Below are 15,553 nucleotides of genomic sequence, written 5' to 3'. Positions count from 1 at the left end.
GTGCTTTTTCTATCATCTACACAGCCAGCCCAGTCAGCATCCGTAAAACCAACAAGAGTAAAATCATTATTTCATGGATACCATAAACCATAGTCTAAAGTACCTTGAATGTAATTTAAAATTCTTTTCACAGCTATCAAATGAGATTGTTTAGGGGCAGATTGAAATCGTGAAACCAAACAGACTGCATGCATTAAATTAGGCCTAGATGCAGTTAAATAAAGTAAGCTGCCTATCATTGATCTGTACTCAGATTGATTGACTTCAGGTGAGTCATCTGCCTTGGTTAATTTACAGCTAGTCTCCATTGGAGTACTAACAGGTTTGCAATCTATCATATTAAACTTCTTTAGCATTTCTTTTGCATATTTGGTTTGTGATAAAAAAATGCCTTGTTCAAGCTGCATTACTTGAAGACCAAGAAAGAAGGTTAATTCACCCAACATGGACATTTCAAATTCAGATTCCATGAGTTTTGAAATTTTTTTGGATAAAGAATCATTATTGCAGCCAAAAATGATATCATCCACATAGACCTCAACAAGTAAAATATCATTACCTTCAACTTTGACATATAAGTTACTGTCAACTCCACCTCTAGTAAATCCATTTGCTGTAAGGTGAGCATCTAACCTGGAGTACCAAGCTCTTGGAGCTTGTTTAAGACCATATAGAGCCTTTTTCAACCTGTATACATAATCAGGTTTATCTGCAGAGACAAACCCTTCTGGCTGTTCCATATATACCTCTTCATCAAGATAACCATTTAGGAATGTTGTTTTAACATCCATTTGATAAATTTTAAAAATTTTATAACAGGAGTATGCCAGAAATATTCGTATTGACTCTAGCCTAGCAACAGGTGCAAATGTTTCACCAAAATCTACACCTTCTTGTTGTGCATAGCCTTTACACACAAAGCGTGCTTTATTCCTAACAACTTTACCAGATTCATCAAGTTTATTTCTGAAAATCCATTTACCCCCTATAACATTTTTATCATCTGGTCTAGGCACTAGTTCCCAGGTTTTATTCTTTTCTATTTGATTGATTTCATCTTGCATTGCATTCAGCCAACAATCATTAATAAGAGCTTCAGAAATAGACTTAGGTTCAAAATCAGTTACCAGACAGTAATGCTCAGCCATTTGAGCTTGTTCACCAATTCTTGCTCTTCTCCTAGTCAAGATTCCTGCATCTATTTCACCAATAATTTGACTTTGAGGATGTCTTTTAGTAATGATTCTAGAGGGTGTATGTAAAAGATTTTCTGCTTTAGGACTTGATGGAGGACTCTTCTCATTTGTAATTTCTGCTTCAGCAGATTTAGAAACTTGTTCCAGTCTTATTGGTATATCCTCTTCAACATCCTGCATACCATCACTTAGAAAGAATTGCTCATCAAATCTTACATTAACAGTTTCAACAATTTTGTTCAATCTATTATTGAAACACCTATAAGTTTTGCTATGAGTAGAATATCCAAGAAATATGCCCTCATCAGTCTTAGCATCAAAGCTTCCTAGATTCTCTTCATCTCTTTTTATATAACACTTGCACCCAAAAATCTTGAAATACTTAATTGAAGCAGCTTTACCATACCAGAGTTCATAAGGAGTAAAAGTAGATTTTACCCTAATTTGCACACGATTCAGAATATAAACAGCTGTGTGAACAGATTCTTTCCAATATCTGTCTGGCAGATTTGCCTCATTAAGCATTGTGCGAGCCATCTCTTTGACTGTTCTGTTTTTCCTCTCAACCACCCCATTTTGTTGAGGTGTTCGAGCAGCAGCATACTGTCTTTTAATGCCATGTTTTTCACAATAATCAACAAATTCCTGTGATGTAAATTCACCACCCTTGTCTGATCTTAAACATTTAAGTTTTAAATCAGTTTCACGTTCAACCATTTTCCTAAAAATTTTAAATCTGTCAAATGCTTCAGATTTATGTTTGAGAAAAGTGACCCATACCATTCTTGTATAATCATCCACAAAGAGCATGAATTATTTTTCACCATTGATGGATTGTGTCCTTGTTGGACCACATAAATCTATATGAACAAGTTGTAAAGGACTAGTAGAAGAGTGTTCTTTAGATTTAAAAGATACTTTTGTCTGTTTACCTTTCAAACACTCTTTGCACACAATATTTAATGGTTTGCTCAAGATGGGTAAACCTCTGACATTCTGGTTCTTGCTGATTCGAACTAGATTATCAGAGTTTACATGTCCCAAGTGCTTGTGCCATAACCAATTTTCTTCTACTTGACCCATAAGACACATACCTACATTATTTTCATAATCTGTGGAGTCAAGTAAATTGTAAACATTCCCAATAGTCCTCAAACCAGTAGCAACAATTTTACCAGATTTATTTTTGATAGCAGAACCTTGAGAACTAAAAGATACATTATAACCACTGTCACAAATTTTACTGACACTCAACAAATTGTGTTTTAATCCTTCAACAAAATAAACATCATGAATAGGAGTGTTATCATTTAGCAGTAATGTGCCTTTACCTCTGACAAAGGCTCCTGAATTATCACCAAATCTTACAAAACCTCCATCAAAGTTTTCAAAATGAAGGAATTTATTTCTGTCTCCTGTCATATGGTGTGAACAGCCACTGTCCAACACCCACAATGACTTTTTACTTGAAAGAAATGCAGTTTGCACTATCATAGACTGTTCAGAACTAGGGACAAACTTTGGTTTCCACACCTTATGAATTTTTTCCTTTGACTTGGATTGAGAAGAAGTATGTCCAAAGAAGTTACACTTAATGCACTTCACAGTATTTGGAAAACCAGAGGCTTGATTATGTCCAAACATAGAAGTTCTATGTTGCAAAAATTTGCAAGTGTTAACCTTATGGCCAAACTTGTTGCAGTAAAAACAGTAACCATGAAAGAACCCAAGCCTAAAAGGAGTCATTCTGTTGTAGGCCTGAAATTGTTTTTTGTTTGCAAGTTTAGTAATTTGTTTTGATGATTCAGCACTATCAAAACCTATACCTGTCAAATTCTGGCATTGTTTTTGTTTGCTTAAGATTTCATTCAAATGCAAGGTACTTTCATACTGCTCAATCTGCTTATGTAAAGAACTACTTTGTTGTTCCAAAATGTTAACTTTCAATTCACTATCAGCAAGTAAGACTTTCAGATCCTCAACTGTTTGCTTTGAATCTTTTAATTCAATTTGTAAAATCTGTTTTTCACTTTCATGAGAAGCTACAAGTTTCTTAAACCTTTTGATTTCTTTGAGAGCACACAGTAACTCTCCTTCAAGATCAATTTCACCTTGATCTAAATCATCAGATTGATCTACTGATATGTTATTTAAATCTTTCTTTGAGGAAGTTTCTATTGCAGCCATAAACAAGGTTTCATCACCTTCACAAGGTGAGTCATCTGAATCATTTTCAGAATCTTCTTTAATAAAAAGACTCTTCTTTTTCTGAAAAGGATTGAATTTCTTTTTAGAGTTCCATTTTTTCATTTTGAATACTTTTTCTGGTTTTTCTTCTTCATTATTTTGATCACTCAGGGGACATTGAGCAGCAAAGTGCCCAGCTTTGCCGCAATTAAAACATTTGAAGGGTAATTTTCCCTTATACTTCTTTTTTAACTTTCTAACTAGCAAAGCTTCTATAGCATCTGAAAGTTCAGACTCACTATCTAGTTCCTCCTTCTTTTCTACTTTAAATGCAGTTTCTTTAGACCTAGAAGGATTACTACCTATCCTCATTTCATAGGCTGTGAGTATGCTTTGTAGGCTGTCAAGAGACATAGTTGAAAAGCTTTTCTTTTCTTCTAAAGTTGACACCTTAGTTTCAAATTTAGGAAGTAAAGTTCTAATAACCTTTCTGACAACATCTTTTTCATCAACATTTTCACCAAGACCCCTTCTTGAATTCACAACTTCATCAATTCTAAGAAAATAATTTGCAATAGTCTCATCTTCTTTCATTCTCAATGACTCAAACTGATTCTTGAGTGTGAGAATTTTAGATTCTTTGACCTTTGCATCACCTTGATAAACAGTTTCAAGCTTGCTCCATATTTCATGAGCAGATGCACAATGCATAAAACACATCCTTGGTAAGACCACACAAGAGAGCATGTTTTGCTCTAGCATTTAACTCATACTGAGATTTAGCATCAGGATCTGAAGGAATAGCATTAGGAACAACATATTTTGTGATAACAATGTTCCACACATTTACATCAACAGAGATCAAGTAAGTTTCCATTTTGATCTTCCAAAACACATAATTTGTGCCATCAAAGAGGGGAGCTCTTGAAAGAGAGGCACCTTCTTGTGAATAAGCCATGACAAGACTTCCAAAAGACCAGGAACAATCCCTAGGATAGACCTAAAAGATGGGACCCTACGCTCTGATACCACTTGTTGGAAGTGGATTGACTCTGAGAGGGGGGGGTGAATCAGAGTCAATAATCAATTTAACTCTCTTTAATTTTTTCTTACTTTCGAAAACTCTTTTAACACACATATGACACCCTAACTTGTATCGAAGCATGTATTTCTGATTAAACAATATATATAATTGAGTAATCTTGATATGCTTCTTATTGAACTTGTCAAAGCATCAAATTATGACTGGTAGAATTAATTAAAAAACAAAGTGACCAACATAAAGAATTAAAATTTTGTAGAACAACAATGAAGCATAAATAAATGTATCAGAGCATTCATCTAATGGAACACATAAAGTGGATTAGCACACAACACAGATTTTCATGAGTGGAAAACCCTCTTGGGGTAGAAAAACCACTCGATAAAAGAATATTTTATTATCTCAAGAAGCACCCACTCCTTACACTGTATTTAGAAGTCTCAAACTTCAAGGAGCACCGACCCCTATGTCACAAATGATATCAAGAAAATATCTCCAATTACGAGCACTGATAAATTCAGAAGTGCATCATATTATGCAACTCTCAACTTGTCAATCACTGAACAAGATTAATACAAAAGATGGTCTATCACCGCCATCTCTATTTTTTTTGTTACACCCTGTTATATTCAAGAGATCTATCCTTCATCAAGCAAAACCAACTAACAAAACTTCTTCCTTGACCACGCTCCAAAATCAGGTTCCCAAACTGTAATATGGGTTTTATATAACTGAATCACAACCGGAATAAAACTGTTTTGTGTGTTCATCCTTGAGTAGGGTTACCAAACCCTAACTTAGGTTGGAGTTAATAAAAATTTATCACCAAAATAAATGTACTGCATAGGATCTCTTTAGAAATACTTCTTTCCTTTTCCCAATTTTTGTTTCAAAAAAAATTACTTGTGATTATTTCTTTGGAAGAATATAGTAGCAAGAAAGATATTTTTAATCTTTGCATTTTTGATAACTGGAAAAATACTCGGGACCATCTTTTTCATTTTTTTTTTAAAATAGAAGAGTAAACACTTTTATCTTTCTATTTTTTTTTCTTCTTTCACTTCCATTTTACTTTTTACCCTTCATGGTTTGACAAGAGAAAACACTTTTATCTTTCTTTCTTTTTTCTTTCACTTCCTTTTTTACTTTTTACCCCTCACGGTTTCACAAAACATACTGCAAAAATAACAATTTGACAATTTGATGCTAAAACAATTGCGAGAAATCCCCACAAAATTAGCCATAAAATATTACCATCTGAAGCATTCATACCTGTCGATTATTAAATCAAAAAATACCACAATGCGAATTTGAAGAACCACTGGTCACTGAACCTACCTTCTTCTCTTCCACAAAAAGTTTCACTATCAATGAATACCAAAAATTAATCTGCTTACACTTGTCCACTATTCATAGAGATAAAGCTATATAGTCACCAAAACCTTTTTGTCATCAAGGACAATGCAGCATAACAAAGGTAACATTTACATCTATCACTCTATGGCTTTTATAATCTCTCTTCCAATAATATTTCCAATTGGCATGAAAACCTTATGGGAACTAGGCCCAGATAGCGCTGCCAACTGCTTCTGTGTTGGTGAATTTCAGGCCATGGATTCATTCTTGTTTTTTGATATGGAAAACATTTGTGCTTTAATCATAATTACGAGGTTAACCACTTCTGTTATTCTTGCGATCCTCTTGATTCCAAAACACCTCAAAATATTTTTTTGATTAATGCATGCTCCTCTTGTACTTCATTATTCCCATCATTCATTCTCCATGACCATCGTAACCTTAACAACCAAGAATCATTACCCGTTGAGGTGGAGATATGGTCAACGTACATGGAGATTCTGCGGGTTCCTTGTTACGTTTTGGGCCCTTTTAGTGAAGCCTTCCTATGAATGTGACATGTGGCGAACGAGCAAGGATTCTCAAAAGAGGACCTGCAACATAGCTTGAATTCTTTGTAGATGCGACACATGGAGAATGGGCGGGGACTAGGTCCAAACTAGTCCAAACTCCAAATTAATGTAGCCATCCATTGAGTATTAAAGGGGGTCCACTTTTCCCAAAAAGGGAAAGGATGTTGATTGCTTAAAAAATTTTGCAAGGAGGTTGGAAGATCGATTTCTATAGAGGGATCTATAGTTTTGGTGACTCGCGAGGACAACCTTCACCTATAGAGGTAAATTTTGAATCTCTAGTTCCACATATCTTGATGCTTTATTAGTTGGGCTCAATTTTGGAATGCTCTCAAGGTTGGTAGAGGTCTTATTTTATATGTAGGACAACTTTTTTTTGCATGAGTTTGCCTTTATTCTTATAGTTAATTTTGGCAAGAATTCATTCTTAGGAGAAGGTGACGCATAATAGAAACCTCAAGGAGGATAGATTCCCAATGCAAATATTCCTTTGCATGACACTAGAGATGATGTAAATTGAACACTTTGGGAAAGGAGAGAATAGATGCATTTAATATTATTTTAAGATATAAGGTTTACTTCCTTCTTTGTGATTTTTCTCAATTTTATAATTGGAGATTTTATTTTATTTTATTAGAATGTCCTGTCATGTACAAATGAATCTTTGTGAATCCTTAGCATAAATTCATATTCAATACTCATATGAGTTCTTGTTTGGAAAAGTTATATATGGTGGAATAAGTGAAAAAACTAAAGGAAGATCCTATGACCACCTCGATTCCTAACTTGCAAAAGCACCTTTAAGGCATTCTTTGAAGAATGATGGGAGTGAATGCTAAGGCTATATGTAAGAAATAAAAAAATAAAAAATCAAAAGCAGGTGATGTAGATAAATATATCGAGGCTATAGACACTTGTCTGACAATAGAGCAATATCTGATAGGAACTAGGACAATATACTTGTTGGGGCTATGGACCTCCAGTTAGCAACAAGGCACTGTCTGGTTGGCTATAGGAGGTCGGGTCCATCCACGTAGCTTATCCATTCATATACTTTTTCATCCATTCTATCCAAGCAAGAAGGAATTAATCACGTGTACATATTGTAGTAGTGGAGCTATTTACCCCCACATATAGACTTCTAATTTGTAAAGTTGTAATTATAAACCAAAAAAATTAACAAGACTCTTATAAATCTCATATTATAAAATAATATTCTATGATCGCACTACTGTATTTGACTACAAATTTTGACAAATGTTTGGTGACATATCGACAAACTATTATCGACTTACTGATGAAACCTTGGCTTAAATTTCGTCATTGGAATTGCATCGCTGTGACGACCAATTCTTGTACGTCGAAACCACAACCCAGAATCGTCGGTCAACACCCAAGAAAATGTTTGTGTTGTTTGTCATAAAATTGACCCAACTGTCGTCCATTTTCCAACGAGGTGGAGGAAACCTTCGTTGTCATTTGGATGAAAACAACGTCGCATGTACAACAACCTTGTCGTAAATTTTTGTGGTTCGTTGGGCTATGTTCGTCGCAAGTCCGATGAGAATAATTGATCGAAATAACTTTGTGAATCAGTGTACCCCTTTCAAGTTATTAGAATGACTTGTGTTGTCGGGATGGTCTCTAAATGTCATACCGACTGTGTTACCTATTCGGATAGAACTATCCTTCTAATGATTCGTACAACTATGCCGAAAAGGTCATCTTTGAGGAAGTTTGTTTATCAGTATAACATATGCCGATAGATATTTTCACTGAAATTTTGACGAAACCCTTCAATTTGTTTTAAAAAAAAGTATTCGTTGAAAAATTATTCTGGTCTTATTGGAAGCATATCAAGATAATTTACCGATGGTTAGTTTTCGCCTTGACAAGAGTTATTGGAATAGCTTTGCCAATGGCTAGATGATTGAAATAGTTTCTACTGTTGATTTAAAGTTTTCGTGCTATTCTAATAGTATAAATCTAGTCGATGAGTCTTGATCGATATAGCCATATTGATAGTGTTCCAAGGTGCATTTTCAGAATAAGTCTATAATATCAGTTTATCCATTTTGTGCAATTCTAATAGTGTTGGGGATTTTGATGGGATTGTGTTTTGGGATACCAATGCTGATAGAGGAGGATTGATAATATGTCATCAAAATGACTTATACTGTCGTTTTAGCAGGTTTTTGTTATACCGATAGTGTTGCTAATTTTGATGAGATGTCGTTTAGCTTGGAGGATCCATTTGGGGTAGCCTATGCCAATGAAGTCAGTCACCGTGGAGATTGAATTTTAGGATGCTTATTCCGATATGATCTGAGATGGACATTTGAGTGATTGTTGACCTGTTTGGATTGGTGATGTGTATAGATGTGATTGGATCAATGTGCTTAGTGTACCATGACTATTCAATGACCAAGGGAGTTACAGTTGAAAATATGGGAATTTAAATGAACCATTCGAGATCAGAGAGAACCGATTCAAACATAATTTATACCTGTGATCGAATTGGGAACAAGGTTGGATAATTCTAACATTTTATGGTCGATTGGACACATCATTAATTTGTTGTAATAGGACAAGACACCAGTGCAATAAGCTAGTCATTGAGTACATTCGCTATAGAGAGGAAAAAGGAGAAAATGGAATTAGAAAGAAATTAACTTAATCATTCTTGCTTCTACAGAAAAAGTCATTGTTTAAACAATGATATAAAGAGGAATGACAACGATTCATTGGTTGTTCTATGTATACATTAAATGCAAGAGCGCATAGAAACATAGTCATGTTTGAAGTTACAGAAGTAAACATATTATCAAAAATATGGTTTGTAAAAAAATCATTTTTTAACATTCATTAACATATCAAAAATATGGTTGTCAAAAATATGATTACAATCACTGTTTTTTTGTTTCCTTTTTGCAGCTAAATAAAGAAGTGGAGTATCATTTTCTAAATCATCATTCCCATCTTTAGTTATTCTTCTCTTTGCTCGTGATCTTAATGTATCCCTAGTCGTGTACTCACGACGTGGAGGAAACTGCAAGGGGGGGTGTACTATAATTATAAATAAATGTTAAATTGGCATGTTTTATTATTATTGTTACAAGTATTTCATTAATTAAAAGAACATTAGAGTGGTTCTCTTTACTTGATGGGGCCACATCTTGTTCCTAATCTTGTCTTATAGCCTCATGCTCAACATGTTGAACACCCTCTAAATCCTTTGGAGTTGAAACATGAAAGATTATATTAATTAATACACCGATTGCAATTAATTATCTTTAAAAGAACATTAGAGTGATCCTCTTGACTTGATGGGGCCATATCATGTTCCCGATCTTGTCTAGCTTGATCATGCTCAATATGTTGATCACGCTCTACATGCTCTAAAGTTGAAACATGAGAGCTTACATTAATTAATACACCAATTGCAATTAAATATGTTTAAAAGAACATTAGAGTGGTCCTCTTTACCTGATGGGGCCACATCGTGTTCTTGATCTTGTCTAGTCTGATCATGCTCAACATGTTGATCATGCTCTACATGCTCCAAAGTTGAAACACGAAATGTTACATTAATTATTACACCAATTGTAATTAAAGATGTTTAATTGTATTAATCCATACTGCGTTTTTTATAGCACATGAATACATCTAGTACTGGGATGCACACCATGACTTTCATTTGCAGGTTGCGCTCCACCCTCACTAGGTTGCATTCCAATGTCATGTGCAGTACTATTATCATTGCTTGCTTGTTTAAAAAAATAGGCACATAATTACTTTATTGTGGAAACTAATATTGAATAGATTGGACAAGTATTCAATTTTAAATAAACTTTATTACTTGTGTGTCAGATGCAGTGGAAGCTTGTGTTTTCCCAGTCAAGAGTCTTAGGCATTTAGCCACGATTCCATAGCCTTGCTGGAACACAATCTTTAGGTCCTCTTTTGTGGCCACTCTGTTGAATTCAGAGCCCTGCATATTTGCATAAGATCATGAATTTTGCTTCTATGGTGTGATAAAACCAAAATTGTTTGCAATTTATTATTTGTATGCAATATTTCATTTATTGATACTTACAATTCGTGCGACTAATTTCATATAACCACCAGAGCTAAGTTTGTGTTGCCCATGTTTTTATAGTCTTGCCTTTGTTGCCTTTGATGTGTCGGGCAACCTATGAAAAGTTTGAAATACGTTAGATTATATAAAAAGAAATAGTAATCAATATATAATTACATTGTTGATAGTATCACATACCTTCCTTGGCTTGGTGGTGTCTTTCCTTTTTTCTTTTCAGTCTTCTCCTTCCTCTCCCTCTTCGAAATCATGGGGGGATGCTCGTAGTTTTTGTTCTTCTCTAAATGTGACCTTGGTTCGGTTGAATGTGCTATTACCAAACAACACAACTAAACGATTAATGAGCTCATCTTTTAAATCTTGATTTTGGGCATTCCACCTTGTAAGTATGGTGGGCTCGAAGATCTCCAATGTAATATCATTTAGATGTTTATAAAAACACCATTTCCTATAAAAATATCATGAGATCATTAGTCTAAAAAGAGTGATCAATAAGTAAATTTCAATTGGATTATATATAATAATAATTTAAATATTTTGATGTAGATCACCTTTTGTGGACCTGTCCATATGCACAATTCTACTGGAAATACTTTCTGGGGAAACTAGGCTTTCAACATGTGGAACCACAGACCATTAAGGAGTGGTTCAAATCGTGACCAACAAAGATTCCCAAAGGAATGTTTAGCAATATTTGGTCGGTCCTCCCATCCACAGTCACATGGGAATTATGAAATGAAATAAATAAGAGAGACTTCAAGGATCAGGCTATGCCTATTGAAATTCTAGTTTCGAATGTGGAAGCAACAATTGTGGAATTAGTTAATGAAGTAGCCAAAAGGAGATCCACCAAGTTAAACATATTCACAAAATTGGGGCAATGAGCTACTAAAACACTTCTCAAGCTTAAAGCTCCCTAAGGGCTAAGAAGTGGGCAGAGAAATGAAGGAATACTTAGTAGAAAACTCGAAAGAAGGGATGGGTCAAAGTTAATTTTGATGGAGCCTCTTTGGGAAATCCAGGACATGCAAGGGTTGATTGCATAGCCAAGGATGAACAAGGTCACACAATTGGGATATTGGTTGGTAAAACCACTAACAACATAGCTGAATTCTAAGCAACCTTGAAAGGTGTTAAGATGGCAAGGAGGTTGGGGGTCAAGAAGATTCATCTTGAAGGGGATTCACTTTTAACGATCAATGCAATCAAGAGTTAATGGAGGGTGAGTTGGCAACTTGAAATATGGCTTGCCCCAATTATGGCGTGTTTGAAGAGATTTGATGAATATTAAATTATCCATATCTATTGAGAAGGTAATGGCATGGCCAATGACTTGGCAAAACAGGTGGCAGACCAAAAAAGTAGTATCAATTTCATTCATCTAGAAAAATGATTTGCATTTGACAACTTGTGTTTGTGGAAATTATCACAAGGATTGGGAAGTACTTAGAGGGACAAGTTCCAAGGATGGTGGCACGTTTGGATGTGATAAATGATTCATCTGAGATGACTCCAAAATGGAAAGCCAACTAATTCACAAAAAAACTATACGGTGACTTGTACTTGCTGTAGTGTGAAGTTGAGTTGTCAAAAACACAAGCTTGCAGGCCACAAGAAGGAATAATAATAAATAAAGGTTGCATTCAGGATTTAATTCGAGTATGGGATGAGGTAACTTCTCATAATGAAAGGAAAACAATTCAACTCTTAGCCTTTTTAAGCTTCGAGAGTTATATATTTAGCAAGAATGAAGGCATTATCATCGCATAATTCCCTTTGTTTGAGAAATTTGATAGCTGTAGATATGGACACCCTGGTTTTTTTGGAATCTACCAAGTAGAAAATGGAATTTCTTGGGGAAATTTCATAGAAGCGTATTATGATGGTTTTGGAACCAAAGCATACTTTGATTCTACATGCAGTGAAGAAGATTATAGGTGTAGAATTTTTGCGGGCATCACACAAGTACAGGGTGAACTTGAGTGTCCTGGCTATGTTTCTGGTAATGTGCATCCAAATGCAAGTTTGCAAGTCCAAAACCAAGAAGGTGTGTCAGATGGTCTTCAAGCACTCCCTATTAGGGGAAATAGATGCGGTGTTGGACAATATTGATGACCAAAATAATATTTCCTTAGCCCACCAGTACTACATGTCTAGAGATGCAAGAGGGGAAACGAGGAAATTCGGCATTTTGTAGACCATGGAGCTGAAAAATTCAACCAAAGTTGTGCAAAGAGAAACAAAAATTTGGCCTTCATTATATATGTCACTAGAAGCCTGGTGAGACCAGAAGGTTATGATTTGGGAAAATTCATAAGGGAGGAAGGTCTATAGATCAGGAGAGATATTGGGGTGGATGAAAATGGGTTGTTGCGAAAGGTAATGATTGGGGATTGGGTCGAGGTGAGCTATATATGGATCCCAAAGGACATGACGATGGTAGAGGAGATTGTGGTAGGGGAAGCTCATGTGGACTGTGGTAGAGATTGGACAGTCATTTCTCAAGCCCTCACATTTCAAAGGATCTGCAAGAGAATTTTGAGCCCCTTGGATAGTGATGATGTAGCTCCTTTTCTCAAGTTTTTTGTTTTTTTCTGAAAAACTAAAATGCCACTTTCCTATTTCCACTGTTTTGTGTTTTACTGTCCATAATTTTTACATAGTTGTAAGTAGTGAGTAGTCGGTAGGAAGTAGGCCTCCATGCTCAAGTTTTGTTTCTCTAGCTAGAGGAGATATATAGTCAAGGGACATTTTGTTTGTTTGGGTAATGAAATTTCTAGTAGAGAAACTAGATGAAATTAGATATTTTCACACTCTGCACCAAGATTTTGTGTACCTTGGGTAGAGCTGGGAAGGATAGGGTAAGCAGATATAGACTGCTCATAGACAACTTTTTGGTAGGAGGGAAACGACATATAGACACCCTCCTCATATGTACCTTTTTACATTATCAATACAGGTGCTAGCCTATCTAGCTATTTACTAATTAAAAAAATAAAATTAAAACATATATTCCAAACATGCATGCTAGATCCAGTCCATGAAGTTTCATTATATTGGTCATGAGGGAAATGATAGACAAACAACCTTCCCATATGTACCTTTTTAAATTATCAATATTTGTCTTGGCCTATCTAGCTATTTATTGATTTAAAAAAAATAATTGAAATATTTTAAAGTACTTGGGACCTTCTCTATCTTTATGGGAATGAAATCCTCGGTCACCGAAATGTGACTGACAATGTTCCCATGCTACTCATATGGGAAGATCCAGGAAATGTTTTTAAAAAATCACCAGTACTAGTGGCCTCTGCCTCCCCAGGTACATGTCCCGACACATGTTCTGGCATGTATTCGCTGCCAGAGGGTGCACCACCTAATGTCTGCATGCTATGTGTTGCCGATATTTCAGTCGACAATATAGGCACAAATGATGGGGTCAGATGATGTGATGTATGCGTAGGAAGATCAGGATCGACACTTGTACCAACCCCTACTCCCCGAGCAACACCTACAATACCCTGATCATGGCCAACATCATGAGGATGCAAAAAATCATGTAAAAATAACACATATTTTAGTTCATGACATAGAAGAGTACAAAATATAAAACCATGAATGAACTTATGTTATAATTAAAGATCTCATGATAGCTTACTTGCAAGTTTCATGCTCTCAGTCAATATTTTAACCCTTTCTCTTATCTCAATTGTTTGAGGCACTATGAATAACAATTGAAGGATTTCTTTATTGCATTTTTTGGGGTCTTCTTTATCATATCTAGAGGGTTTGCAGAATATGCGATCTCATCATCGCATAATATTGACTGCACCTCCCTATGGATGCTCTCCTCTACTGCTGGTGCCTTTCCCTGATCATCTGACTATGACAAGAATATTAAAAACATTATCAAAATTAACCCAATAAACTTACAAAAAAAAAATAATAAAACATTTTGCTTGTATCTAATTTGTACAATTACATTGACGTAAACCTATCGGGTAGAAATGTCTGAAGATGCATCGTGATCTGTGCTCTGGGTCAGAGCCTTCCCCCTACAATCAATATCCTATTGTGACAAAAATTAAATATAAAAAAACATTATCAAAATGAAACCAATAGACTTACAACAAACATAATAATAAAATGGTATATTGGAGTCATTAATTGGAGGTTGGGTAAAATGGTATATAGTATGTACCACCCCCATAGTAACTTTGTTTGTATCTATGCGATTCAAATTGTAATCGATTAGAAACCCTTCCCCTGCAATTATTGATTTTATCGCACATACAAATACATGGTTTCCCTCGCGTGCCTCAAATATGCAATTGGGTTGCTTATTTGTTGACCCAGGTCATGTACTATTTATAAACCTTGTAATATTCCCTGATGCTTTTGGCCTTCTATCAATGTACATAGCCACTATTTTATTTTGATCCTTATCTTTTAGCTGTATATAATTTGCTGACAATGTATACCTATGCATACTTCGTGTATATCAAACTAGCTGCATCCAGTATTTGTAGTTGTAACAGGGCCCGACATACTCCATCAATTCAGTAACTTTGTCATAATAAACCTTTATGTTGTTGCAAAATAGGCCCAAACCATGTAGTGAAGATGGTACTATGCGATATTTCCTCTTGTTGACACAAAAATCAATGTTTATTGGAGTTAGTTACTTGGGAACCCATTTCTTCCATAGATGTTTGTACCTCAAGGAAACCTCATTGTCGTCTATGCCCTCATCATCATAAGAACATGAGCTCCCTTCAACAAGAAAAAAATCCATGCGTTTACAGAATGTCCTTCTAATATTTTGACCTCTAGTTGATCTCCCTCTTTTAGACCTACTACATGTCTTTCTTTCCTCTTCTCTTCCTGAATTTCCCTTACTTGAGGAAGACATATTTGACAAATACCTATTTGGTGGTACCTGCACTTCATCGAATGAGACAAGGCAAACACATAGTCAACACTTTCTCTTGTGACAAGAGAATCTTCTTAGGGGGGGTGTATGGTGCAGGAGCACCAAGAGCCCTTTGAGACCACCATGACCATTTTGGGTCAATCTTTGTAATAAGGTCATGATGAGCGCATT

This window comes from Cryptomeria japonica, chromosome 8 (genome assembly GCF_030272615.1).
Source record: "Cryptomeria japonica chromosome 8, Sugi_1.0, whole genome shotgun sequence".
NCBI classification, from domain to species: domain Eukaryota; kingdom Viridiplantae; phylum Streptophyta; class Pinopsida; order Cupressales; family Cupressaceae; genus Cryptomeria; species Cryptomeria japonica.
The sequence above is the reverse complement of the archived record's forward strand: the minus strand, read 5'-3'. Positions refer to the sequence as shown.